The sequence below is a fragment of the Pongo abelii genome, chromosome 18 (assembly GCF_028885655.2).
Source record: "Pongo abelii isolate AG06213 chromosome 18, NHGRI_mPonAbe1-v2.0_pri, whole genome shotgun sequence".
In the NCBI taxonomy this organism is placed as follows: domain Eukaryota; kingdom Metazoa; phylum Chordata; class Mammalia; order Primates; family Hominidae; genus Pongo; species Pongo abelii.
Genome location: NC_072003.2, coordinates 51,838,283 through 51,863,421, shown reverse-complemented (window position 1 = coordinate 51,863,421; position 25,139 = coordinate 51,838,283). Strand labels below are relative to the sequence as shown.

Below are 25,139 nucleotides of genomic sequence, written 5' to 3'. Positions count from 1 at the left end.
AAAGACCCAGGACGCATCCTATGAACATGTGGTATCAGGTTCTATGGGAGCACATAACAGTCTTGGATGAAAGTGAGCAGGAAAGGCTTCTTGGTAAAGGAGATGTTTCACAGTAGGAGGAATTGGCCCCGTGGAGGTAGAGACCGGAATTAAATTACAGGATGAAGAAGCACTAAGCAGGAAGGCGATTAGGAGTCTCTGGTTTGGCTTTATTACTTTACATATTTATGTAAATGTAATTGCTTGTATCCACCGACTTATGAGAAACAGGAGATATTAGGATTATAATAGCAATTGTTACTTAATAATAATAGTAACTAACATTTTTGAATATTTGGTTTATTCTGAATAATCTTATGAGCAATTTACATGTATTCTCATTTAATCCCTTCTCCATCTCTTGCACTAGCTGCTCTTTTTTTGTTTTGTTTTTTTGTTTTTTTTGAGACAGAGTCTCCCTCTGTCGCCCAGACTGGAGTGCAGTGGCGTGATCTCGGCTGACTGCAAACTCCGCCTTCCGGGTTCACGACATTCTCCTGCCCCAGCCTCCCGAGTAGCTGGGACTACAGGCGCCCGCCACTGCGCACAGCTTATTTTTTGTATTTTTAGTAGAGACGGGGTTTCACTGTGGTCTCGATATCCTGACCTCGTGATCCGCCCGCCTCGGCCTCCCAAAGTGCTGGGATTATAGGCGTGAGCCACCGCGCCCAGCCACTGGCTGCTCTTTTATTAGTCCCATTTAACTGATCAGGAAATTGAGGCACAGCTAGGAAGTAGTGGGGCCTATTCTTTGCAGTTGTATAGCAAGAATTCCCTGCAGTTAGAAAATTTCTATTTATGCTATATTCTCCTTGGTGTCCACTTTAAAATGTGGGCCTTCAGTATGCTTCCATCACATAATTGCTGAGTGATATTGAGACCATTACTCTGAGCTTTAGATTCTTCTTCTGTAAAATAAATTTAGTGATACTTAACATTGATAGATGACTTTCTGCATGGGTCAGGGGAAGCTGAGTTATACTTCAGTTGAAAAAAAAGCTTCTAGCAACAAAGTGTTATTTATTTCTCACTCATGTTACATATAGACTGGGCTGGGAGCTCTGTTCCATGTCTCCTTTCTCCAGGACTCCCTGCCTCCTTGCTCCAGCATGGCACACACGTATAGAATCTCTGCAGCAGGGGCAGGGGCCGCTTGCTTCCGTTCAGCAGTGTTACATGCTCTTCCTCTTTCATTGGCCAAGGCAAGTCACGTGGTCATAGCTGAGCTTCAGCAGGCAGAGAATTGCAGTCCTGTCCTGGACAGGAAAGAAGAGGAACAGAACTGTTTATGAACTACCATAATCCACGTGCCAGTTTCTGTTCTATGTGCTTTACTGTAACAATCTACTTACTTGCCAACAATCCTGTGTAGTAACTGTGATTGCTATCCCCATTTTAAAGATGAAATATCTGAACTCCCGTGTTCTCTGAAGCCCTGTTCACAAGAGCCAAGATATGGAATCAACCTAAGTGCCTATCAGTGGATGAATGGACAAAGAAAATGTTACATATAAACACAGTGGAATACTATTCGGCCATAAAAAAGAAAGAACTGTCGTTTGCAGCAAGATGGATGGAACTAGAGGTCATTGTGTTAAGTGAAATAAGAAAGGCAAAGAAAGACAAATACCATATTTGTTAGAGAGTAGAGTGATGGTTATCAGAGGCATAGAAGGGTAGTGTGGAGGGTGGATGAGAAGTTGGTTAACGAATACAAACATACAGTTAAATAGAAGGAATAAGTTCTAGTATTATAGTATTAATATACTGCATATTACTAATATAATATAGTATGTCTAATATTCTATAGAACAGCAGAGAAATTATAGTTAATAATAATTTAGTGCATATTTCAAAGTAGCCAGAAGAGAAAAATTGTACTGTTTCCAACACAAACAAATGATAAATGTTTGAGGTAATGGATATCCCTGTCCTGATTTGATCATTCTGGATTGTATACAGGTATGAAAGTATCACGTGTACCCCGAAAATATGTACAGCTATTATATATCATTTTTTAAGATGAGGAAATTGAGGGAAATAAAGATTGAGTCACTTGCCCAAGATCACTTGGCTAGAAAGCAATAGATCGTTTCTACCCAAGACACAGTCTCCAGATCCCATGCTCTTAAACCACCCACTGTATTTACCTTATAGGGTTATTGTGAGAATAATAGATTAGACGGGACTTGGAAAGTGTAACTTACCATAAGGGAGCATTAGCATTATTGTTGTTGTTGTTGCTGGTCCTTCGGTGCGCTGGTCTCAGGAAGTCCTCAGGTGAGGAGATTGATTTGACTCAGCCTCTCCAGTGGCCATCTCCTGCCACACTCTGCCAGAATGACACAGGTTTTTGAAAGAGGTGTCACTGCTTTTGCCATGAGTGATTCCCACACAAACAATCCTTTTCCAGTCCAGGTCCCATTCACCTAAAAATCATAGGCAAGTGCGGTGATTAGAATGAATCAACATCAGGCGCCGAAGGGCTGGCTCTGTGAATAAGTCATGTAGCACAATGTAAAGTGGGATAACACGTTGTAAATTAATGTTGTTAAAATGAATACTTGATAGTAATCCCAAGGAAGGCTATTTACCATCCGCACTTGAAGCGACAAGAGCTGTGTGGAAGCCAAAGCAATTTGCATTGCACAGAAACACTCAGGTTTGCTGCTGCTGATGAATTATCAAACACTTTGGCTTCTTTCCATGTGCAGTGCTGTTTAATGTTTACCTAAAAAGCAATGGGGCAGGAATGCACTCTGTGTGCCTTGGGAATGACGAGTGACAGAGGTCAGTGGGATGAACAAAACAAAGGAAATCTATTTTAGTAGCTACCACCTTCTCTGGGCTATCACAGCTGGCTTTCATTCACTCTTGAATTGTGGATGGACCATTCCATCCTGGAGCTGGGTGAACAGAAGCACTGTCAAGACATCGGCAGTCACCTGTTCTTTCTGTCCAAGCTCACTTTCCTGGTCTGGGTCTTCTGATGTCCTGCCTCCATTTTTTAGATGTTGGGATTTCTATATGCTTCATCAGAGAGCTGATGAATGGCACTGTCCATCAGTGCAAGCCTTGGTCAAAAATTATCTTTGTCTCTTTTAAAAAATATTCACCCCAGGATCCTCAAGCTTACCTTGAATATTTTGAGTGCCACATGAAAATAACACCCACTGTTTTTGACCTCCTCTCCTTCATGAAAAGTCAACATTACCCCGTACAATAGCTTCAGAATTCTGCTGCTTATGTGCATGGTTTATTTACATGATAGGCCCAGGAGACAACCAAAAGAAGGAGAAAGAAAAACTTAAAGAGTCCTGATGAGTTTACCCACAGTTCCACTCCACGTGAGGCTGAGAAGGGGAATAGGAACTTAGTTTCCACAGGGCATGGTGCTTGCCTCCAAGCTAACTACTTAGTCAGGAACCAGACCCAAGAATCCACAATCATTCCAGTGTTAGAAGGAGAACTTTATGTGTTGAACTCACTGAGCTTCTTCCTATGGGATTCTGAAAACCACAACTTGCTTTTTATTTTAAGAGGTAGAAACTATACTCTACTGTAATGGGAGAGTCCAATAATAAATTAACATAATTTAAGCCCATTCTTTTATACTTAACTTTTAGCAGATTTTGCACCTTCTGGGAGTTGTAACAGGAAGAATAAATGATTCCTCTTCCTGATACTCCTTCTTCCTCCCTGCCACCACTAAAAAGCAAAATCTTGTGGTCTAGAATAGGGCATCCCATTGTTTGATTTTTATTTCATTGAGACTAGGGTTTCTCAAACTTGAGTTATATAGAGACCGTTTTGAGAGGAAAATAATTACCGAAGATCCCAATGAGTATATAAAAGACTTTTATTAAAATGTGAATATATAAACATAGAGTCAGATAGAAACTGTTTGTGCTTATTGTTTTAGTCAATTATGAAACCAAAACAAATTAGAAATCAATACAAACATCACTACAGATCTAATAAAATTCAAGTTAACAATATTAAATAAATATCATGAATCATCTTGTCTGGCTGAAACGGAATCTTCTCTTTAAACGTGACTGTTGTACTTTGGGCTTTGTTGCAAGTTCTCTTGGGGTAGGAGACCTAGACCATTGTGTATGAACAATGCTCTCATCTCTCTTCTCTAGTTCTCATCACTTGGCATGAATTGATCATTTCCTATGAGTTTTTGCACTGGATCTTTCTCTGTTCTTTTCTGCAGGTAACACAGGTAGTAGTATTAGGAGCCTACAGGATGGCAAATTACAAAAGCAAAGTCTTTTCTGAAATCATATGGCTGAACTCAATGAGAAGGTGGCCATGCCAATAATCCACAACATGCTTCCATTGATTTATTCTTGCTTGTCGCTGAAATTTCATGTGACAATGAAAATTTATTTCGGAGAGAATGTGTGTGGACCCTAAGGGGCTGTGGACTCTAGTTTGGGTGCAGTGTTCTAGATGTATTCTCTTAATGACCTTCTTATTTCCCCACCAGTCATCTTCCTTTGTCCCATATACCATCAGAGCATGGTCAGTTTAAAGGATCCTGTTGGACAACCAGGAGACTCAGGCTCTGGTTTTGGTTGAAGCCTTAACTACTCTCTGACTGCAGTAAAGCCTCCTCTTAGGTCTCTACCAGTCCATGAAAAGCCATCATTATCTCTTGCCCCAACTGGAATGGCCTCCCAACTTGCCAACCTGCTTCCATTCTTCGCCCCCTCCCCCATCCATTTTTCACCCTAGAGCAGAGGGCAATCTTCTTAAATTGTGCATTAATCATGTCACTTTCTTGTTTTACAACTCTCCACTGAAGTTCCAATTTTATTTACAATAAAATCCATGACCTACTATACTGTAGGTCCATTTTTCACAACCCCCACCCCTCTAATTTCACCCTACAGCAGAGGGTAATCTTAAATTATAAATTAGTCATGTCACTTCCTTGTTTAATAACCTTCCATTGAGGTTCCAGTTTTACTTACAATAAAATCTGTGACCTACCAAGCTGTATGGGATCCAGTCCCACCTATCTCTCCAGCTCCATCCCCCACCTCACTTCTTCACGTTCTCCGTGCCCAGTCCTAGAGTTTCATTTCAATTCTTCAAATTGCCCAACTCTTTGAATGAGGTTTTTGAACGGGCTTTTTGCTCTCCCTGAAACACTCTCCATTTCTACCAGTCAGCTCGTTTCTCCTTGGTTTCTAATAATCCTTTAGAGCTTATTTTAATTCCTACCTTTTCAGATCAGGCTCCTCTGATTACCCTACCTTGGTTAAATTTACCCTCAAACCTTGCTCTCTGTATCCATATTTTGTTGAACTCCATCATGCCACAATTTAGTTGTGTGATGTGGGCATACATTCCTCTTTGCATCTGTCTTCCTCCACTAGAATGTCAGCTCCTTGAGGGCAGCAACATTGTCTGCTCTTTTATCATGGTTTCTCCCTGCACCTAAGACAGTGCAGGCATGGAGACTCTATTGAATTATTGAATTAATATTTGTGAAGGAATGGAAGCCACTGGGCTCATTTCCTGGGCTTAATTTTCCTTAACTATAAAGTGGAGCTAATAACATCTGCTTTATTTAACCTCCTTTATTTAACGCAGAAAAGCCAGTTTTGTTGTCAGGCCCTGTGCTTGGTTGGTACCAGGGATACAGAGTGTATTGACAAAAGTTCAAGGGGTCTTGAAGACAGTCAAGTGCTGGAGGTTTGGTATCAATAGCCAGGCAGAAGGTGTGGGGAGTCAGGCTGACTACCTAGAGAGCTCCACCCCTTGGGCAATAATAGTGCAATGCCCCAGGAGCCTTCTCTTTCCTGCCAGGGATGGTCTGGCTGCCTTTGACTCAGAATGGAGTGCATTTTATGTGTATTCGCTGAAGGATCATGGTCAGGTACTTAGAAGCTCTAAGTCTTTCTACCATCTTTGCACTTCATCTCTTGTTTAACATAGCTTCTTCCTACTTTTATGCGGGAGATCCTGATGGAGTGAGTTTAGCTTGGTTCATCAGTTCATTCATTCAGTGCACACATGATGAGCACCTTCTATGTGTCAAGCACTAGGATTGTGAATTTTGCTTCTGCTACCACTGAGACAACACAGCTCTGGCCCTAACATTGGGGCTCGGTGTGCTAGTTGCTTTTTTGAAGTCCATCTTCCTTATAGAACTCTGTGGCATCATAACCATGTGGTGAGCTGGAGTGGAATTTAGGAACTCAGCCTTCTTACCTCCTTCTACAGGAACAGTGTGACATTGGGTGGGTTTCTTAACCTCTCTAAATCAAGGATTTCCTAACATGTAAAACAGGACTATAAATTCCTGCTCCACCTACTTCTTTGGGTTCTTTTCAGACTTGAGATAATGAGCACGAAGGAGCTTAAAAGAAGCATAGAGCAAAATGAAAATATAATTAAATCAATGACTGTAAAATGCCAAGAGAGGTAAAGATAAGGAAACTAATGCTGATTACATATTTACTGTGTGCTTGAGGCTTTGCTAGATGCTTCATGTGCAATACTCAAACTGTCATGAAAAGCCATTTTCCCTGGAGAAAAAACTGGGACCAAGAATGCCAGGTCACTTTTTCAAGACTGTGCAGCCAGTAAGCAATGAGGTTGGCTTTCCAACCAGATCTGGGTGACTTTTAAGGCCAATATGCCCACTGCTTCAGGCTGTCCAAAATGATTGAACATTGTGTATCATTGTGGAGGGTCGTTCAGCCTCTACCTAAATGCTTCCATATGGGTGTGGTCCGATTTCTTTGGGATCCTTGCCCTGGGGACAGATAGGATGGACCTAAGGTCGGAATATCTCTCTATTGGTAACGTTAGATCTTTTGTCTTCCCTCCATCCAACTGGAAGTGTGCTCTAGAAGTCATGGGCTTGCTGGCAATCTGAGGAATGTCTTAAAAAATCCCTTTCTTGGCTGGGTGTGGTAGCTCATGCCTGTAATCCCAGCACTTTGGGAGGCCCAGGAGGGCAGATCACCTGAGGTCAGCAGTTTGAGACCAGCCTGACCAACATGGCGAAACCCTGTCTCTACAAAAATACAAAATTAGCCAGGTGTAGTGGCACACACCTATAATCCAGCTACTTGGGAGGCTGAGGCAGGAGAATCACTTGAATCCGGGAGGCGGAGGTTGCAGTGAGCTGAGATTGTGCCATTGCACTCCAGCCTAGGCAATAAGAATAAAACTGTCTCAAAAAAAAAAAAAAATCCCTTCTTTCAGACAACCCAAGTTGCCCCAAGTCCTGGTGGTAGGCCAACAGCCTCACAATTCCATAAATGCCTCCTTATCTGCTGAAAGCTCCAGCCCATTGACAACTGCTTTCTGAGTTCTGAGGATGCTCCCTATCCTGTAGGTAATACAATAACAGGATAGAGACTGCATCAAGAGAGATGAAGCCTGCAGCAATTTGGTAGCAGCTAACACCCCAAATACCCTGAGCTTCATCTGTATTCATTCCCCCCAGTGCTGCGGATGGCTCCTGTGGACTCCAGTTTATCTCAGCCTCAAAGCTAATAGAGTTAAACCAGCTGGTCAATTTAAACAGGAGCTGAAGCAGTGAGATGTTACTGTATTCTGAGATGGTGCTAATAAACTTTAATAGATTTCAGCTAACAATTTGGTATAAATTAGACATTGCACTGCTGCTGAGGTAATAACTTTTGGCACTAAATAACAGAAAATCAAGCTCTGTGATGTGCTTCAAAAGCACCTTCATTGAGCCTCCGAGATTCAGGCAGATTTCACTATTGATTACTGCTTACTCTTCCCCAAGCTTTAAGAAAACAGCAAACTGCTCCAAAATACACCCCCTCAAAGGGGCCCAGAATTTTCTCTCACCTGCTCAGTAACTCATTTTCATTAAAGAGCCCTTGGGCTTGAAATGGGTACAAGGTGGCTGGAAGACTTCTAAGGATGAGTCAGGAGCCAAGATGTCAGACAATCCCCTTAAGAGCACTCATACACTTGTTCATATTTTTCTGGAATCTTCCAAAATATTCACCAGCTGAATGAAGTCATTTCCATTAGAGTCTGTTTAACAATGGTTCCAGTGTGAGCTCTGTGATGAGTATGGGTTAGGCACTAGAGTCAATGAAGTATGTGGCAAGAGGCCTGACCTGGCATTAGAAGAACTTGCTCAGGTCTTGGCTATGGCATTAATGATCCGCATGACCTTAGGCAAGTGATTTAACTTCCCTGAACCAGAGTTCCCACACTCACTTGCTTTAAAAGGATGTGAGGTGGGAGGAAGTTTAAGAATCCCTGTGAAAGTGCGTTGTAGGCTGGCAAGTGCTATCCAAACATATGTTGTAAGATTCAATAGGTTTGTCGGACGTTTGGGTGGTCGAGGGTATACTAGGGTTCTGAAGTTCTGTGACATCATCATGAGTCTCAGAAATGGCCAGAATGTTCCTTGCTGCAGATGCATTGGCCCCATCTGCAGTTCCTCTTTGACACCTACCTTACTCTCTCCCTCCACTCACACTCTGAGAACTGTGCTCAGGGGCAGCGCTACAACTTCCACATTGGTCTTCACAGGGCTTCAGTGATTCTTTCAAGAACAGAACCCTGAGTGGAGGTTATTATTATTGAAACCTTTACCACATTTCATTGCATCTAAGACACATTTTTCTTTTTTTTTTGTAATTTAACATCTCTAAGGTTGGGTTATGTTTCTTCATCATTGTCAGGTTGAAGTTTAATTAGCAGCATGTTTTTTTTTTCTTAATGTCACACACAGTAATGGTGATGCATCTCACAATTGAGATCATCTTAGACATGATGGAATATGGAATCGTGTGCCTGTTACAAGCCAGGCTCTTGTCTGGGTTCTAGAGACGGTGGAACCCAAGACAGCACCATCCTCTAGTGGTGTTCACATCCCACCACAGTGAAGTCAGGCAAGTCAAACAGGAGTAAATCAACAAGAGGATTTCATATGGTATTACATTTTGGAACAACATAAAAAAAAGATAAAGATGATCTAGAGTTTTAAGCTACTATTAAGAGGACAGTCCATGGGGGCATCTCAGAGGAGGTGAAATCTACACAGGAAGCTGAATGCTAGAAGGAAGTTTACTTGGTAAGGTCCAGGACCAAGAGCTTTCCAGTGTGAGGGACTAGCCAGGTGGTCCCTACAATAAGAATTGTGTTAGCAGGATGTTACTCATAGAGTCCTTATGTGCATAATTCTCTAAATATGTGCAAGTGAGAATAGTCATAGATTTTCCCAAAGATCTTGTGCCTCTATCTTTCCTTGATTTTTTTTAAAACCAAGCCCCCAATCTACCTTCATCAAGGACTGTCCTAGTTCCCTAGGGCTGCTGTAGTAAATTACCACAAACTTGAGTGGTTTAAAACAAGAGAAATGTATTTCATTATAGTTCTAAAGGCTACCAGTCTGAAATAAAGGTGTAGGGCCATACTCTCTCTGAAGGATGTAGGGGAAAATGTGTTCTATGCTTTCTCGTAGTTTTTTGTGTTAGCTGGAAATGCTTGTAATTCCTTGGCTTGGAGTAGACACATTGCTCCAAGCTCTGCCTCTGTAATCACAGGGCTTTCTCCCCATGCATGTCTGTCTCTTTTCCTCTTCTTACAAAGACATCAACCATGTTGGATTGGGACCCACTCTCTTTCCATATGACCTTGTCTTCACTTGATTACATCTACAAAGACTCTGTAAAAGCATAGTCACAGGTACCAGGGATTAGGACTACAACATATCTTTTTAGAGGACACGATTCAACTCATAACAGTTATCCTAATGATACATATCAAGAGGAGGCCTTAATGGAAGTCTGATGCCACTTTGATAGCACGAGACCCGAACCCTCTCACCACCAAACAGATCTCCCACATTTTGTTTACTGAGAAGAAAAGTCATGACCCCATCTTCAGGGTTCAGGATCCAAATGCCTGGTTTCCCTGTGAGCATTTTCTAATCTCTCTATTGGCCTAGGTGATTTTGGTGATAAGGTAAAAGCTTTATTTTGGTGGAAGATGGTCATCATCATAAACCTCCCTAATGGTAATCATTGATTACAACAATTAATGACACTATTTTTGGAGTACACGGGTGGCAGCCATAGCCAAGTGAGAAATTTCTAATAACTTGGTAGCCAGTTGTCATCAGGAGTATTAGTATTAAAATAGGTAGTTCACTCCTCTGTCTATTGCTGTGACGATCTAATGCCACCTTTGAAAGTCATCAGAAAATAATAGCTGGCATTTATTGAGTGCTTATCATGTGTTAGGTATTATGCCACATGGTTTAAATGTATTGTGAACCCATTTAATTATTGCAATAACGTCATGAAGTAGGTACTATTATTCCCCTCACTTTAAGTTGTGGGGAATGAAAGTTAGAAAAGCTTCTGTGTCTTGCATACTGTCACTAAGCTGGTGGGTGATGTAAAGAAGATTCAAATTTAACAGGCCTGGCTTGAAAGCTTGTGGGTGTAACCACTCTCTCTACTGCTCTTCAACAGGGCAGCCCCCTCATTTTACGCCAGACAAGGGAAATGATGTTCTCAAGGTCACACAGCTGAAAGATACCAGAACTGATTAAAGGACCCAGATTCTTCTGATTCCTGGGCCAAGTGCTTGCTCTGCTGCCCCTTGCTTTCCCAAGGCTTCATCAACATTCACAGCCCTGTGAAATTTCCCAGTGTGGTATCTGACCCCGATCCCTAAGAGCAAGCCTAAGACAGTCCATGAAAAGGTCTTGCTGGCAAAGGCTGGAGCCCTGACAGTGCCGCCCTGCGCAGTGGACACCAGCCCCTGTGAAGTCCAGATGTTGCTCAGGAACGTATTGGTCATTGTGGGCAAAGCAGTGCCCCTCGATGTAAAGTGTTTTCAGGACCTCTATCATTGCTACTATCTATCATTGCTACTATCTATCACTACTGGCTGAAGCACAGTGGGGTCACTCTTCTGAAATGGAACTAGATTCTAAATCTGATCAGTTTCACCTTTCAAAGCTATTGGTTTCCTAAAATGCTGTCTCACAAGAGATTGAGACCAGGTACCTCGGTCTCCATTTGTGGAGGGGAACAGGGTGGCTTGGGGTCAGGGGTGGGAGGAAGGTTTCTCAAGTATATCTCTCCTTTTGTATTTTTTTTTGAATGTTGTACTCTGTGAATATATGGGCTATTGAAAAGAAGGTCTGAAGTACAACCTTGGGTTGGTGAGAAAATACTAAATACATTGTAACCGATTAGCAGTGTCTGCCGTGAGTGGGGATAAAGCAGTATCGGTACATGGGCTGACATTTCTTACCTCTGGATACTTGTCATGAGATTCATAATTTATAGCTCATGAGGATAGAGCTCCTTATTTCCCAGGGAGAAGATCACAGGGCAGTTGTCAATGTTTTGCACATTTCCAGATCTTTTTCAAAGCTCATCATAGCTACGTGAGTGTTACAAAATGGGTTTTAACAACTTCTCAGCTGTGAGAGGAAGCGAGACCCCCAGGGATCTATTTCACGTCTAACCTCACTCCCTCTTGTTGCCTGCATAGAAAATAAGGGGTGGCATTTTTTGTTTCCCCCCAGGGGCGTCCTAACCTCATGCTCCCTGGGGTCACCCCTTCCTCCTTCTGCAGGAATTAGATAGCTCTTCTTCAGGTTCCTCCCGCTACTCAGGCTCCAGCCTCCAGCAGAGGCGCACAGGAGGGAAGACTCAAGATGATCCCATTTTGGGCCAGGCTCAGTGACTCATGCCTGTAATCCCAGCACTTTGGCAGGCCCTGGCGGTGGGCAGATAGCTTGAGTTCAGGAGTTCGAGGCCAGCCTGGACAACATGGTGAAACCCCGTCTCTACTAAAAATACAAACATTAGCTGAGTGTAGTGGTGTGCACCTGTAATTCCAGCTATTTGGGTGGCTGAGGCAGGAGAAATGCTTGAACCTGGGAGGCGGAGGTTGCAGTAGCCAAGACTGCACCACTGCACTCCAGCCTGGGAGATAGAGTGAGACTCTGTTTCAAAAAAGGAAAAGAAAAGAAAAAGATGAGCCTGTTTTGATGTTTCTGCCTGGAAAAACTACCCTTGACAAACACATTTGTTGTACATGCATTATCTGTTGGCTATCTACCCATGTGCCCATCTGTTGAGATGGCAGTGTGCCTGATCCCAGGCCCTGAAGCCAGCCCCAGTAAACCTAGGTGCCAATCATCAGTGAGCTGGCTGCAGGAGACTTTGCCCTCTGGGGATCCTTCTCCCAACATTGCCTTGAGAAGACTAAGCCTGCAGGCATGCTTCCGGCTTTCTAGCCTGATTCTTGGCTGGAGGTATACTGCCCATTGGGGATTCCCAGCTTAGGATGAGAGAGACTTGTCCTGTGGAGGATGAGGCCCAGTCTAAGCTGAGACTCTGTGTTTGAGGGAGAGGAGAGGTGATGAACTTGAGACGTGTGCTTAAGTCAAATGGGATCCTGCCTGCCTGCACTGTGGAGAAAGGCAGGGATGTCAGTGTAGAGTGGAACCACATCTCTTCCACTGAGTCCCATATGTGTGAGTGTGTGTATATGTGGGGTGGGGGGACTAAATTCATCTACATCGCCAGTGATAAACCAATGTCTTTATTTGCCTCCCTTGTTCCAAAATGGATTTGAAGAGACAGATAAAATATGCTAACAAGGGCACATTTCCATCTCTGGTGATACATTTAGGCTCCAAAATGCACCTGGCAGGGTGGAGGTAGAAAATTAACTATGGCTTATGTCTGGCATAGCATCAGCCACACAGTATGAATGAGAATATGAATGAATGATAGAGGTTCCCTCACAGATGGCTTTGTCAATGAAATGTGATGACCTATTTGTTTACCTTATATTTTGAGCAACTACTATATGCCAGGGACCCTTCTGGGCTATTGGGAGGTAGTACCAAGCAAGATAGACAAGCCTTCTGCTCCCAGAGGGATTATCGTCTATCAGCGAACAGAAAAAAACAAACGAATGTGCGATGAAAACTGGGCAGAGCTCAAAAACTTTTCTCTTGCCCTGTGGAAAATAGCAGAATAGAAACTGGCATACATGTGTGTATTAATCCATTTTCATACTGCTATAAAGAAATACCTGAGACTGGATAATTTATAAAAGTAGAGGTTTAATTGACTCCCAGTTCCACATGGCTGGGGAGGCCTCAGGAAACTTACAGTCATGGCAAAGATGAAGGGGAAGCAAGGACCTTCTTCACAAGGCAGCAGGAGGGAGAAAGATAGAAGGAGGAACTTCCAAACACCTATAAAAGCATCAGATCTCATGGGAACTCACTCACTATTATGAGAATAGCATGGGGGAAACTGCCCCCATGATCCAATCACCTTCCTCCCTCGACATGTGGGAATTACAGGTCCCTCCCTCCACACATGGGGATTACAATTGGAGATGAGATTTGGGTGGGGACACAGAGCCAAACCACATCAACCTGTTAAGCCATCACCTGTATTTGCTAGAAGGTTTCCAAAGAGCCCCCTGCCACAGCACACATACTCATGTATGTAAACATATACACTCACGTGTACACACACTGTCTTCTTGAACTTGGAATGCTGCTGAGAGATACATTATTTTTTCCTGTCAAATTTGCAAGAGGCATACCTCTATGACTAGACTGCGGATCTTGTCAAGAATCCAGAGAGATCCCAGTTTGCTTGGATCTGTTGTCAGGTTTCTGTACCTCAAATCATAACATCTGGGCATCTCTTTGGAGCCCTAACACCTGTGTGGTGACTCTGGATATGTGTGGGAAAGGGCCGTGGCTTCTGGGTCATGTCTCACCATGTATCTACCCTGGAAAACTGCGAAGGTGGGAGAATGGCTACTGTAGAATCAGGGCACATGAAGGGTGACTTGGGAGAAATGACCAAATAGGATCCTCTACTTCTTCTAAGATTCCATCTGCCTTAGAGACTGTGATTCCTGGAAGATTCCAGAGCTCTGACTTCCTTGGGTTGCTTAAATGCTCAGGGGTTTGAAGAGTGATGGGAACCATAGCTTGGTCATATGATTGAAGATATTTGGGTGTCAGGGAGACAATACCATCTAGATCTGAGGGATGGCAGTCAGAAAAATGTAATCTTCCATGGGATGGAGACTGAGTCTCCTTTTTAGCATACAAGGGCCACTCTGATTATGTCTAATAACCAAATCATCCATGAGTAGCCTGGTATAGTGCTCAGTCAGCCAGGGTGGTTATCTCCAATTATACCCAGCAGGATTAAGAACCTAATGCCCATTAAGTTCTCCATGGCTGGTGAGTGAGTGCCTGTGAGAGAGATAGAAGAGAATGTGATAATGGGACTATCTCATGTGCTGAGATGGGAGTAGACTATGAGCCCCAGGCAGTCTACTATGTAAATGGTGGGAAGGATGGTATTGTCTGTCACTATACTATCAAGATCTACTAGAACAATGCTGGTCCAAGGTAGGATTCAGTAATATTGGTGTGATGAGTGAATGAATGAATGGTAGTAACTGTTCTTTTCCTCAAAATGAAGTAAATGTGATGGGAACATTTTTGATGCTAGTACCCATAGTGCAGAGAAATTGGTAGTGCTGGTGATGATAATGAGGGAGAGGGAAATTATTATTAGACTGAGAGACAGCATGCTACCTTGGTGCTGGCTGCAAAATCCCAGCATAAATCAAATTGTCACAGATAAAAAGTAATAATCACCATTGTGGGTGACAGTATGGATGGACAGGCAACTTTCTGCAACTTTTGTAGGAGCATAATTTGGTGTACTACCTCTCTGGAGATGCATGTTGGCAATACGTTTCACAAAAATTTAAATATGTGCGATGGTCCAGCTGGGCCCAGCTAAACTAGGATGCATAAACTAGTTTACAGGTTTATCCTAAGATATCTAAGGATTTACATGGGTGCTTAGCTACTAGGGAGATCCTTAATACTTTGTTGAACATAGCAAAATATTGGAAACAGCTTAAACATCCTCCAAGAATGGGCTGGTTGAGTAAATGGTGGCACTTTCATATCCTAGAATACCATGCTGCCATTTAAAGAGCATTGTAGACATATTTGTCGACATAGAAGCTTGTGTATTTATTAGGATCTGGTTAGGCTGCTAGTAACAGAGAAGAAAAAAAGTGTTGCTTTAACAACAGAAAAAGAAGTTGGTTTCTACTGTGGCTTGAATGTTTATTCCCTCCCAAATGTAGGTTGAAGTTTAATTATAACAGTATTAAGACATAGGACCTTTAAAAGGTGATTAGGCCGTGAGGGCTCTGCCTTGATGAATGATTAATGCTGTTATCTCAGGAGGGAGTTCCTTATAGAAGGATGAGTTTGGCCCCCTTTTGCTTCTCTCCCTCACCCTCTCTGGCCATTCCACCATGGAATGATGCAACTGGAACACTCTTGTCGGATGCGGGTCCCATGATCTTGGATGTCCCAGCATTTAGAACTGTGAGAAAATAAATTTCTGTTCATTATAAATGACCTAGTCTGTGGTTTTCTCTTAATGGCAAACGAACTAAGAGTTCCTCTCTTATGTGAGAGTTCAGGGTTATGTTGGGGGCTCTTCAGTCTTCTAGGATCAAGCTTCCAGATTTCTGCTGTCAGGATTGGTTAAAAAAAAAAAAAAAAAAAAACCAAAACAAAACAAAAAAACCTTGGCACTGGGTAGCCATCAAAGTGTTATAAGCAGCATGTGGCTTTCCTCCGCCTTCTTTGCAAAGATGTCCTCATTCTTCTCAATGAAGCTGGGAGTTGTTCTAGTTTGTCGGACTCATGCAAACTCAGACAGTGCTTATGAGGATTTTAGACAAAGAAGTAAAGATATGGGGCTCCACATAGTCATGACTCTGTATCCCTGAGTAAGCTGCTTTTAATTTTTGTTGGCTGTTTCACTTCCATTACATTCTCAGTTAATAAATAGTGAAAGTTTAGAGCAACATCTCTCTATTTTTTTTTGAGCTTTGAAGCCACAATAGCAAATGAAAGGCATATGTGAAGGATAAATCAGGTTTATTTTAGTACTTCCCAGCATATCCCTATGTGTAATTGTGTTGGGTGATCTCTAAGACACCAAGAAGTGTTTGTAAAGATTTTCTTTACGAGCCTACATTTGCAGCTTTCTATGAAAGTGAGGCAGCATTTGCTCATTAGGATGGACCCTGAAGCAAGGAAAACATCACCAGTCTTACTGGAACACTCAATTCAGTCAAATTAGATAGGAGAGCATCACTTCAATACCAGTTTTGCAAGGCCATGGCCTCAAGCCAAAATAACTACCACTAAGTGTTGACTATGATTACTTCTGGGAGGCAATAGAGTTCTCGGAAGCTGGGTTGGGTTTGAGAATTAGGGGGTCCCAAAGGACTGAAGTCAATAGGGGAGGTGGTGACATGTTAGTGGTGGACAATAGAGCCTCGTTTTACTGGGTTAGAAAGAGTTAGCACAGCATTGGTCTTGATAGAGGCCTTAGCAGTTTAGCAGTTTATACTTTATTTGATAGCAACTCCCACTCTGTTGTTTTTAATAGGTCCTTTAAATTTGCATTTTCACCAGAGGCACTTAAAACTAAGATAGAGAGAAGTCAATGATGAGAGTGCTTTGTTATAGAAGGAACTCTTCGGGTTGCAAAAAATGGCAATGAACTTGAGTCAGCTAATGTACAGGGAAACTTCTATCAAAGAATCAGAGGTAGTCTATACACCCTGGGGCAAGAAGTTTGGTAGGAGAACTATAACGCCATTAGGAGTCTGGTGAACTTAACTGACAAGTGCTCTCTGATTGTTGGTAGGAATACAGGGTCCATGGTGGCTATCACGAAATAGCTACCTTGTCCACCTTCCAAGTCTGCATCGTCCTATAGTTTCAGCATCCAAAGTTAACTGGTACTGTTTCTTCATGCTCTGATTCAGAAATCTGAAACAATCAAATGTGACTGGCACAGTCTAGGTCAGGTGCTTGTCCAATCAGCTATGGTTGATGGGGGTGGCAGGTCATGTGGGGCTCATGAGAGCTGAGTCTTTGAAAAAATGAAAAGGGCAGATGCTCTAAGAAGGAACGTGGAGTGGGTATAAATAATCAACAGAGAACATCATTTGTGTCTATAACATATTTACCTAAAAAGAGAAGCAAATATGCTAAGCTCACAGCCTACACAGTAGATTCTTAGGAGACAGGAAGACAATCTCTGTGCTGTGCTGCCCCCCTCTTTGGGCTTCTCTCCTTACTTCTTTACCAGTTTTCTAATTACTACCAGCAGAGCAATCAATACAAGGTTATCAACAATAGGAACAAGTTAATTAAGATGAGCAAATTAATCAGGTAATTAAATAGCCTTCCCTCAAAAGGTGAGCCTGTCGAGATGTTAGTGACATTAGGTCACATCAAGTTGTCTTTCTGCAGGCATACAGGAATCGTGGTAACTGTGGATCATGCCAGCCTGAACCACGATTTATAATCCTCATCCGTGTGCACAGGATTTCTTTGGTCTTATCCACAGTAAGCTCATATTCCAATGCAAACTCCCAGAGCCTTGATTTTGTTCCCAATGTATGAGCCCTTTGTGTAAGGGGCAGACCTGGGTAGCTTAGTAACCCAATACATATTCTTTCCTTTTACCTGATAAACAAAACTCCAGTCTATCATTGGTGTGCCTGCTTAAAGACTACATTTCCCAGCATTCCTTGCAGCTGGAAAGTAGCCAAGGAAATTAGGTGAAAATCATTGAATAGTTCTTCTGCACTTCTTTGAATGGCTGATCTGGCTAGGAGACATGCCTTTTCTATTTCTGTTGCATATTTTAGAGTTCTGTGGTTTCCTTTTTTAAAAAAATAAAAAACTATTTTTTGCCCAGATTTTATATGTTTTTCATTTGTTTCAAGAGAATGTGTAATTGATTGTTGAAGCATTTCTGTCTCCTTTAAAATCCTTGTTAGGCAATTCCAGCATCTGATTCATCTGAGCGTTGCAGTCAGTTGATGGTCTTTTTTAGTTCACTTGTGTTTTGCTTGGTTCTCAGTGTCATGGCTTTTTACTGTAGACTGAACATTTTGGCTATTATGTTAGGAGACTCTGGATCCTGTTTTAATCTTTTATTTTAGCAGGCAGTCAGCCTGTTTAGGTTTAGCACAGAGGTCTTGGCATACTTTTGTGGACTGTGGTTACAAAGACAGTTTAATTTTCAGAGCTTTTGTGATGTTGTTTTGGTCTGCTTGGTGTATCTGGTGCTGCCTGAAGAGACAGAGGAGTTTCTGCAGACCAGCAGAAAGGTGACACTTGGTGGGGGAGCAGAATCTCAGGCCCCGTGAGGAAGAACAGCACTTCTCCTGGTTGCTTATTTTCAAGGAGCAAAAAAGTAGAACCCTGGTCCTGTGGACTGGAACCCACCATACCAGCTTTAGGCTAAATAAGCTTTAGGCTGCTCTTTTCTTATGTAAGAGAAAAAAATTGTATCTTGTTTTAGCCACTGTTATTCGTGTTTTCTGCAATATACTTGATATGATTTGGCTGTGTCCCCACCCAAATCTCATCTTGAATTGTAGCTCCCATAATTCCCAAGTGTTGTGGGAGGGACCTGGTGGGAGAGAAATGAATCATGGGGGACAGTTTCCTCATACTGTTCTCATGGTAGTGAGTAAGTCTCACGAGATCTGATGGTTTTATAAAGAGAGATCCCCCTTTCACTTGGCTCTCATTCTCTCTTTTCTGCCACCATGTAAGACGTGACTTTTGTCTTCTGCCATGATTGTGAGGCCTCCTCAGCCACGTGGAACTGTGAGTCCATTAAACCTCTTTTTTTTTTTTAAGTAAATTACCCAGTCTTTGGTATGTCTTTATCAGCCTCATGAAAATGGACTAATACACAGAACTTAATCCTATTGCCATAAGAGGGAGGGGGATAGAACTGGGAGTCCTCAAAGTTGGCTGACTCTTGTTCTTCTAGGCTAAGCAATTTGCCAGCCCCATGTCTATGGCCTATGCCACCATCCTTGGCTACTGGAATTCTCTCCTCCAAATCAGAGAATGCTTTCCTGTGTGAAGGGACAGAGTGACTATGTTTAGAGATTACAGTCTGGTCAGCCTGAGTCTGAATCCCAGCTTTATCACTGGCTTTGTGACCTCACGCATGTCACTTCAGTTACAACTGAAAAAAGGATAATAATAACTGGTTGTTATGAAGACTAAAATATATAATGCACATTTGGCCATCACCATCATCTTCTACCTGTAGCAAACATTATTTCATAAGAAATGGGTCACATAAAGCACAGCATGTAAATAACCAGAGCTAACATTTACAGAGCACTTACTAAGAACCAGGCACTGGCTTACACAATTTGTGTTAACTCATTGAATCCATACACACTCATGAGGTAGTTATTATAATTATAACCATTGTTCCCCTTTAATAAGCCATGGGACTCAAAGGAAGCTGAGAACTTTGTCTCAGTTACACAGCTAGCAAGAACTGGAGCTGAGATGTGATCCCAGGTCTGTCCAACTCCAGAGCAAAGTTTTAACAAAATAGATTATTAAACAGAAAGATATCTCTCAGATTTGGGGATACGAACAATTAATTCACTTCTTTCATTCAGCCATTCAAGTAGTATCCATTGAGTTCTTATTCTGTATCAGTTCTGTGGTAGGCACTGCTATGGTTTGAATGTTTGTGTCTTTCTAAAATTTGCGTTAAAACTTAATCACCAATGCAATGGTATTAAGAGGTGGGGCCATTAGGAGGTGATTAGGTCATGAGGCCCTGCCCTTATGAACGGAATTAGTGCCCTTGTAACAGATCTTGGAGTCTGTTTGGTCCTTTTTGCTCTCTGTCATTTTGCTATGTGAGGATGCACCAAGAAGGCACCATCTTGAAAGCAGACACTGAGCGCTTTGCAGACATCAGATCTTCTGGTGCCCTTCCCAGCCATCAGGATTGTGAGAAATAAATCTCTATGATTTATAATTTACCAGATTTAAGGTACTTTGTTATAGCAACAGAAATGGACTAAGACAGGCACTATACATACAAAGATGTACAAAACATGGCCATGCTTTCAAGGGGCTTCCAGTGTAATTGCAGGAGGTAGACATGTAAAGAAATGTGTGCCCTAAAAATTTAGAGGCATGATGCGGTATGTATATATGGAGTTCATTTGGAGCATACAGCAGAAAGAAGTCAATTCTCAGGGAATGAAGGAATATTTGGCCCCATATCCCAGAAAGCCAATTCTGCAACATTTCCTGAAAGGTCTATTTTCTAATAGAATTTTGAAGAATCCCTAGTTTCTTGTTTTGCTTGTGACAAAGAAGCATGACAGAACGTGCCAAACATACCTGAACAAGGGCTTTTGTTAATTGTGAAGGAAAAGATCCATGCTTCGTTTAAAGCCGGAAAGTACTAGAAGGTGCCTCAGCAGACAAGGCACTTCCCTTTCTAGAGCACATGGGAAGCTCCAGGGCAGGTTAGGTTTGGCTTCTGTTTCTACTGTTGTTCCCTGACACCTCATTGGCTTTTACCCACTCACAGCTTCCACCAGTAGGCACCAGATGGTTGAGTTGATGAGGAAAAGTCCACACAGCAAGAGAGATGGCAGTCAAGTAAAAAAACAGAGGCTGAGCAGGGGTTGAAAGGCAGGTTCTCTTGAATTTTTTCACTAAGCTCCACAATATTTCTTTTTCTCAAAAGCAACTTAAGTTCAAAACTTCTGCACTTAGAAAGATACTATGATGAAGCCAGGCACAGTGGCTCACACCTGTAATCCCAGCACTTTGAGAGGCCGAGGTGGGCAGATCTCTTGAGGCCAAGAGTTAGAGAACAGGCTGGCCAGCATGGCAAAACCCTGTCTCTACTAAAAATACAAAAATTAGCTGAGTGTGGTGGCAAGTGCCTGTAATCCTGGCTGCTACATGAGAATCACTTGAATCCAGGAGATGGAGGTTGCAGTGAGCTGAGATGGTGCCACTGCACTCCAGTCTGGGTGATGGAGTGAGACTGTCTCACACACACAAAAAAAAAAAAAAAAAAAGAAGAAATAAAGGAAGAAAGAAAAGAAAGAAAGAAAGAAAAAGAAGGAAAGAAAGAAAGAAAAGAAAGAGAAAAAAAGAAACTATAAACCAAATGAAAATGAAAACCACAGGTTGGGAGAAAATATTTGCAAAACATCTGACAAAGGGCTTATATCCAGAATATATGAAGAACTCCTACAACTCAATAAGACAGACGACCTAATAAAAAATGAAAAGAAGATTTGAATAGTTAACTCACAAAATAAAATACCTGAGTGGAGAATAAGCACATGAAAAGATGCTCACATTCTTAATTATTAAGGGAATGTAAATTAAAACGATAATGCCATATCACTACACACCTGCTAGAATGGCTAAAATTAAAATGATTGGGAAACCAAGTATTGAGAAGGAGGTGGAGCAACTAGAATTTTCATATATTGTTGCAGGGTTGTAAAATGATGTAATCACTTTGGAAACAAGTTTGATAGTTCTTTATAAAGTTAAACATTTATTTCCCATATAATCCAACTATTTTACTCATGGAGGGTTACCCGAAACAAATGAAAGCATCTATTTATAAAAATAAAAACTGTACAATAATTTCATAGTAGCTTTATTCATAAAAGTCCAAATTAGAAACAATTTAAATGCCCTCACTATGAGTTTTATTAAATGTAAATATCCTAAATGTTTTTAATAATTATATAAGTTGTGGACCATCATTTAATTAACTGGTCTCTATTGTTTGACACCTAGGTCATTTGTGATATTTTTGTCATATCGTAAGTAAAACTACATTTTCATAGCTAAATTTGTGCACAAATCATAATTATGTCTTAAGATACATCCTAGAAGAACAATTTTTTGGTCAAAGTTGGAAATGTTTTAAGGCTTTTGATATATTAATTTCATACATACATAGTTATTTTATAAATCACCTATAACTGGGGAGATCTGAACTATCTTCAAATGGGATATTTTAAAGCAAGCTTGTCCTGCATGTGGCCCAGGATGGCTTTGAATGCGGGCCAACACAAATTTGTAAACTTTCTTAAAACATTATAAGAAATTTTTTGTGATTTTTTTTTTTTTGCCCATCAGTTATCATTGGTATTAGTGTATTTTATGTGTGGCCCAAGACAATTGTTCTTCCAGTGTGGCCCAGGGAAGCCAAAAGACTGAACACCACTGTTTTAAAGTGTATGCCAATTGAGAAGAGGAAGGTGGTATCTCATTGGTGCCTTAGCATGCATTTTTCTGATTGCTTCTACCGCTCTTTTCTTGCTATTTTGGCTGTAACAGGATTGGACCCAGGAGTTTATCATGACTAAGTTCAAAGGGTGGAGCAGCAGCAAACATGGATGACTTCTGACTCTCTAAGTCACCGGACCCCAGGGTCAACCAGCTAATATTGGTCTTGACATTAAACAGATCCCCAGGCAACAGGAGTCTCTGAACCAAATCCTTAGCTCAATTGCAGCACTGGCCAGATGGGAGAAAAAATGTCTCAGTGCCCAAGGATCATGGTCCAATTTCATACAGCTAAGACATGGAGAAAGTGAACTAATTCACACTAAAGGGATAAGTGCTACTATGGCCAACACCCCTCCTGTTATCATCTCCTTCACAAGCACACAGATCTGTTAAGACTTTGATCCAGTTACTAAGCTCTCCCTTGGGGAATCAACACCACTGAAAAGAAAAAAAAAAAAAAGTAATACTCAAGGAGCATCTCTGCTTCTCTATTCTCCTTCCAGATTTATCGGAGATGGAGACCAAATAAACGCTTTCTAATAATTATAGAAAAACAAAGATCTTACTGGTAGAGGGGTCGATTTTTCTTTTCTACAACATTCCAAGTGTTAGCACATGCCCCTGACTTTTGTTCAACTTTTCCTGGCCAGAGAGAAAGTCTGTTTATCCTTCAGTCTGAAAGAAAACCTTGGGACGGGAATTCTCCATAAAGGCAGAATTGTCGGTGCTGGTAAAAGAACAATGTTGTGTATTGTGAACACGAAAATTGATGAGGTCAGAACCACCCCAGGGACATGAAAATATATATTTATGTAAGAGGCAGTGAAATTTGTCTGCAATTAAGTTTTACCAAAACTCTCAAATCTGTTGTTTTGTTTTAAGCAGATGTTGAAAAGGTTTATCCTGGATTCTGTCTTTATTGATAGGATGTCTTTTGATCTGCAGCCAAATAAGAAATCTGGATGTTATTTTGGATTTGGAAATTTCTTTTAAATAAACATATTAGTTAAGTATGTAAATCTGCTTATCATCACTTCGGGCATATTGCCAGAGTGGGAAACATCTGGGGCCTGGTGTCAGCCGACTTATTAATTCACACTTAGAGTATGTTTCACCCAGGTTACTGCTGAATACTGTTGTCTTGATTGCCTAAGTCAGCTGTGTCTTGACAACAGTTAGTTACAAGTTTCGAGGCTTAAATTTTGACTCATGAGAAGTTCATGGTGTGGGGTCTGCCTGGACCTAGTGATTTAGGCTTCTAGCCCCCTTCAGGATTGATTTTGGAAATTAATTGTTAACATCTTGGATTATAAATGACAGAGATCTGTATTATTTATCTGAACCGACCAGCATGTAATTCTGGGAAGGGATTATATGGCCTGCTCCTGATAAGCACTGAAGTGGGGTCATTAATAGAACTTTCTGCCATAAAACTCTCACCGCTTTATGGAAGCGCCTCTCCCTCCAGTTCGAAGGATACTCAATCGACTTCAACCTGTAAGTCTAGGGTGAATCATTTTGTCTGGAGGGCTGGTAGATAATGAATGGGTGTAGCCTAGCATTCTTATTAATACAGGTAATGTAGTATATAGATCCAGGGAGTGTGCTCCTCCTCATACACTTCTATACCAAGAAATGAACACCATAGAATGAATGCATTTGGAGAGCACCCTCATGAATGAAGACTTTGCACTGAACAGCAAAAATGATTCTAGACATTGGTTGACAGAGCAGCTGGAATTCACATTTTGTGGCCCTGAAGAAGTGATTTGTGACAAAAAGGAATTTGAGGAAAGCTGTGTTTATGTGTGTCTTCTGGTTAGTCCTTACAAAGCATCGGAAAGACTTTTTGGTCTTCCTTGGCATTAGCTAGGGTAAGTAATACTAGCTACTATAAGGAAGAGTCCTCTGATTTCCGAGACATAAGAGAAATGAAATTGTGTTTCTATGTCACATTCTTGTGCAATGTGGGACAGCAGGGCAGAGAGTGGGAGCTCTGCTCCACATGGTCATTCATGGATGACATTCTTTCTGTCTTGTCTCTTTGCCATCTTCTAGGACTTTGAAGTCCTCCATTGGATCTGCTTGGAAGATGAGGGAAATGAGAGAGTGTGGAGAGAGATTTTGTAAGTCGGGTCTGGAAGTGGTCATTGTTCAGAATCCAGCCACGTGGCTACATGGAACTGTAAGACAAGTTGGAAAATATGCTAAAGTTGTATGCTCAACAGAAAACATTTGATATATATTTAGTCTTGCAGTAGGCCTCTTGACTATAATAATAACAAAGATTATCATAACAATAGCTAACAGTTATGGCATATGCAATACATGCCATGCTCTGAGCTAAACGTCTTGCAATGCATCATCTCATTTAATGTTATTAATTCCATTCTGTAAATGAGTAGTAAACTGAGGCTCAGGGAGCTGAAATGATCCTCACAGTCGATAAATACTGCAACTGAGACCTAAACCCAGAATACACTTGACTTTGGGTCACATGAGCTCAGTTATTTTCTCCCCATGCACATCTTCAGACTCCTCTGTCCAGCGCTGGGTCAACCCTGTCTCCTCTCTTCCTCTTTCTCTAGGCTGACACAGGTCGTTTTACTGACCGAGACCTAAAAATTTTCATTTAAATCCCCTGTCACTACCACGAACCTACAGTAAATCCTAGTGGGGAAAGATACTTGAATATTCAGTCATAAACAATGCAGACTTCCTGCTCTGGGATGAGAAATAGATAAAATTGGTACCAGACATTTTAAGTCCCAAATATCACTCTAGTTAAAATTTCCCCTTTATAAGTATTTTCCCCTTTATAAGTAGAAGTAGTGATGTTTAACAAACA

The 25,139-nt window shown here is 41.5% G+C and overlaps 2 long non-coding RNA genes across 2 annotated transcripts in view; one reads left to right on the top strand and one right to left on the bottom strand.

Annotated features, from left to right (window-relative positions):
* Positions 1 to 1,031: 1,031 nt before the first annotated feature.
* On the bottom strand, positions 1,032 to 8,412 carry LOC129050789 (uncharacterized). Its single transcript, XR_008514576.2, has 4 exons — positions 7,891 to 8,412; positions 2,247 to 2,468; positions 1,392 to 1,474; positions 1,032 to 1,295 (listed from the first exon to the last, which is right to left on the bottom strand). It is a non-coding gene; the product is annotated as an uncharacterized LOC129050789 (long non-coding RNA).
* Positions 8,413 to 8,494: 82 nt separating this feature from the next.
* Positions 8,495 to 25,139, top strand: part of LOC134760394 (uncharacterized) — a 54,715-nt gene continuing 38,070 nt past the window's right edge. Inside the window, exons 1-2 of the long non-coding RNA XR_010137768.1 lie at positions 8,495 to 9,133; positions 24,350 to 24,417. This is a non-coding gene — a long non-coding RNA (uncharacterized LOC134760394). The remainder of the gene's footprint in view (positions 9,134 to 24,349; positions 24,418 to 25,139) is intronic.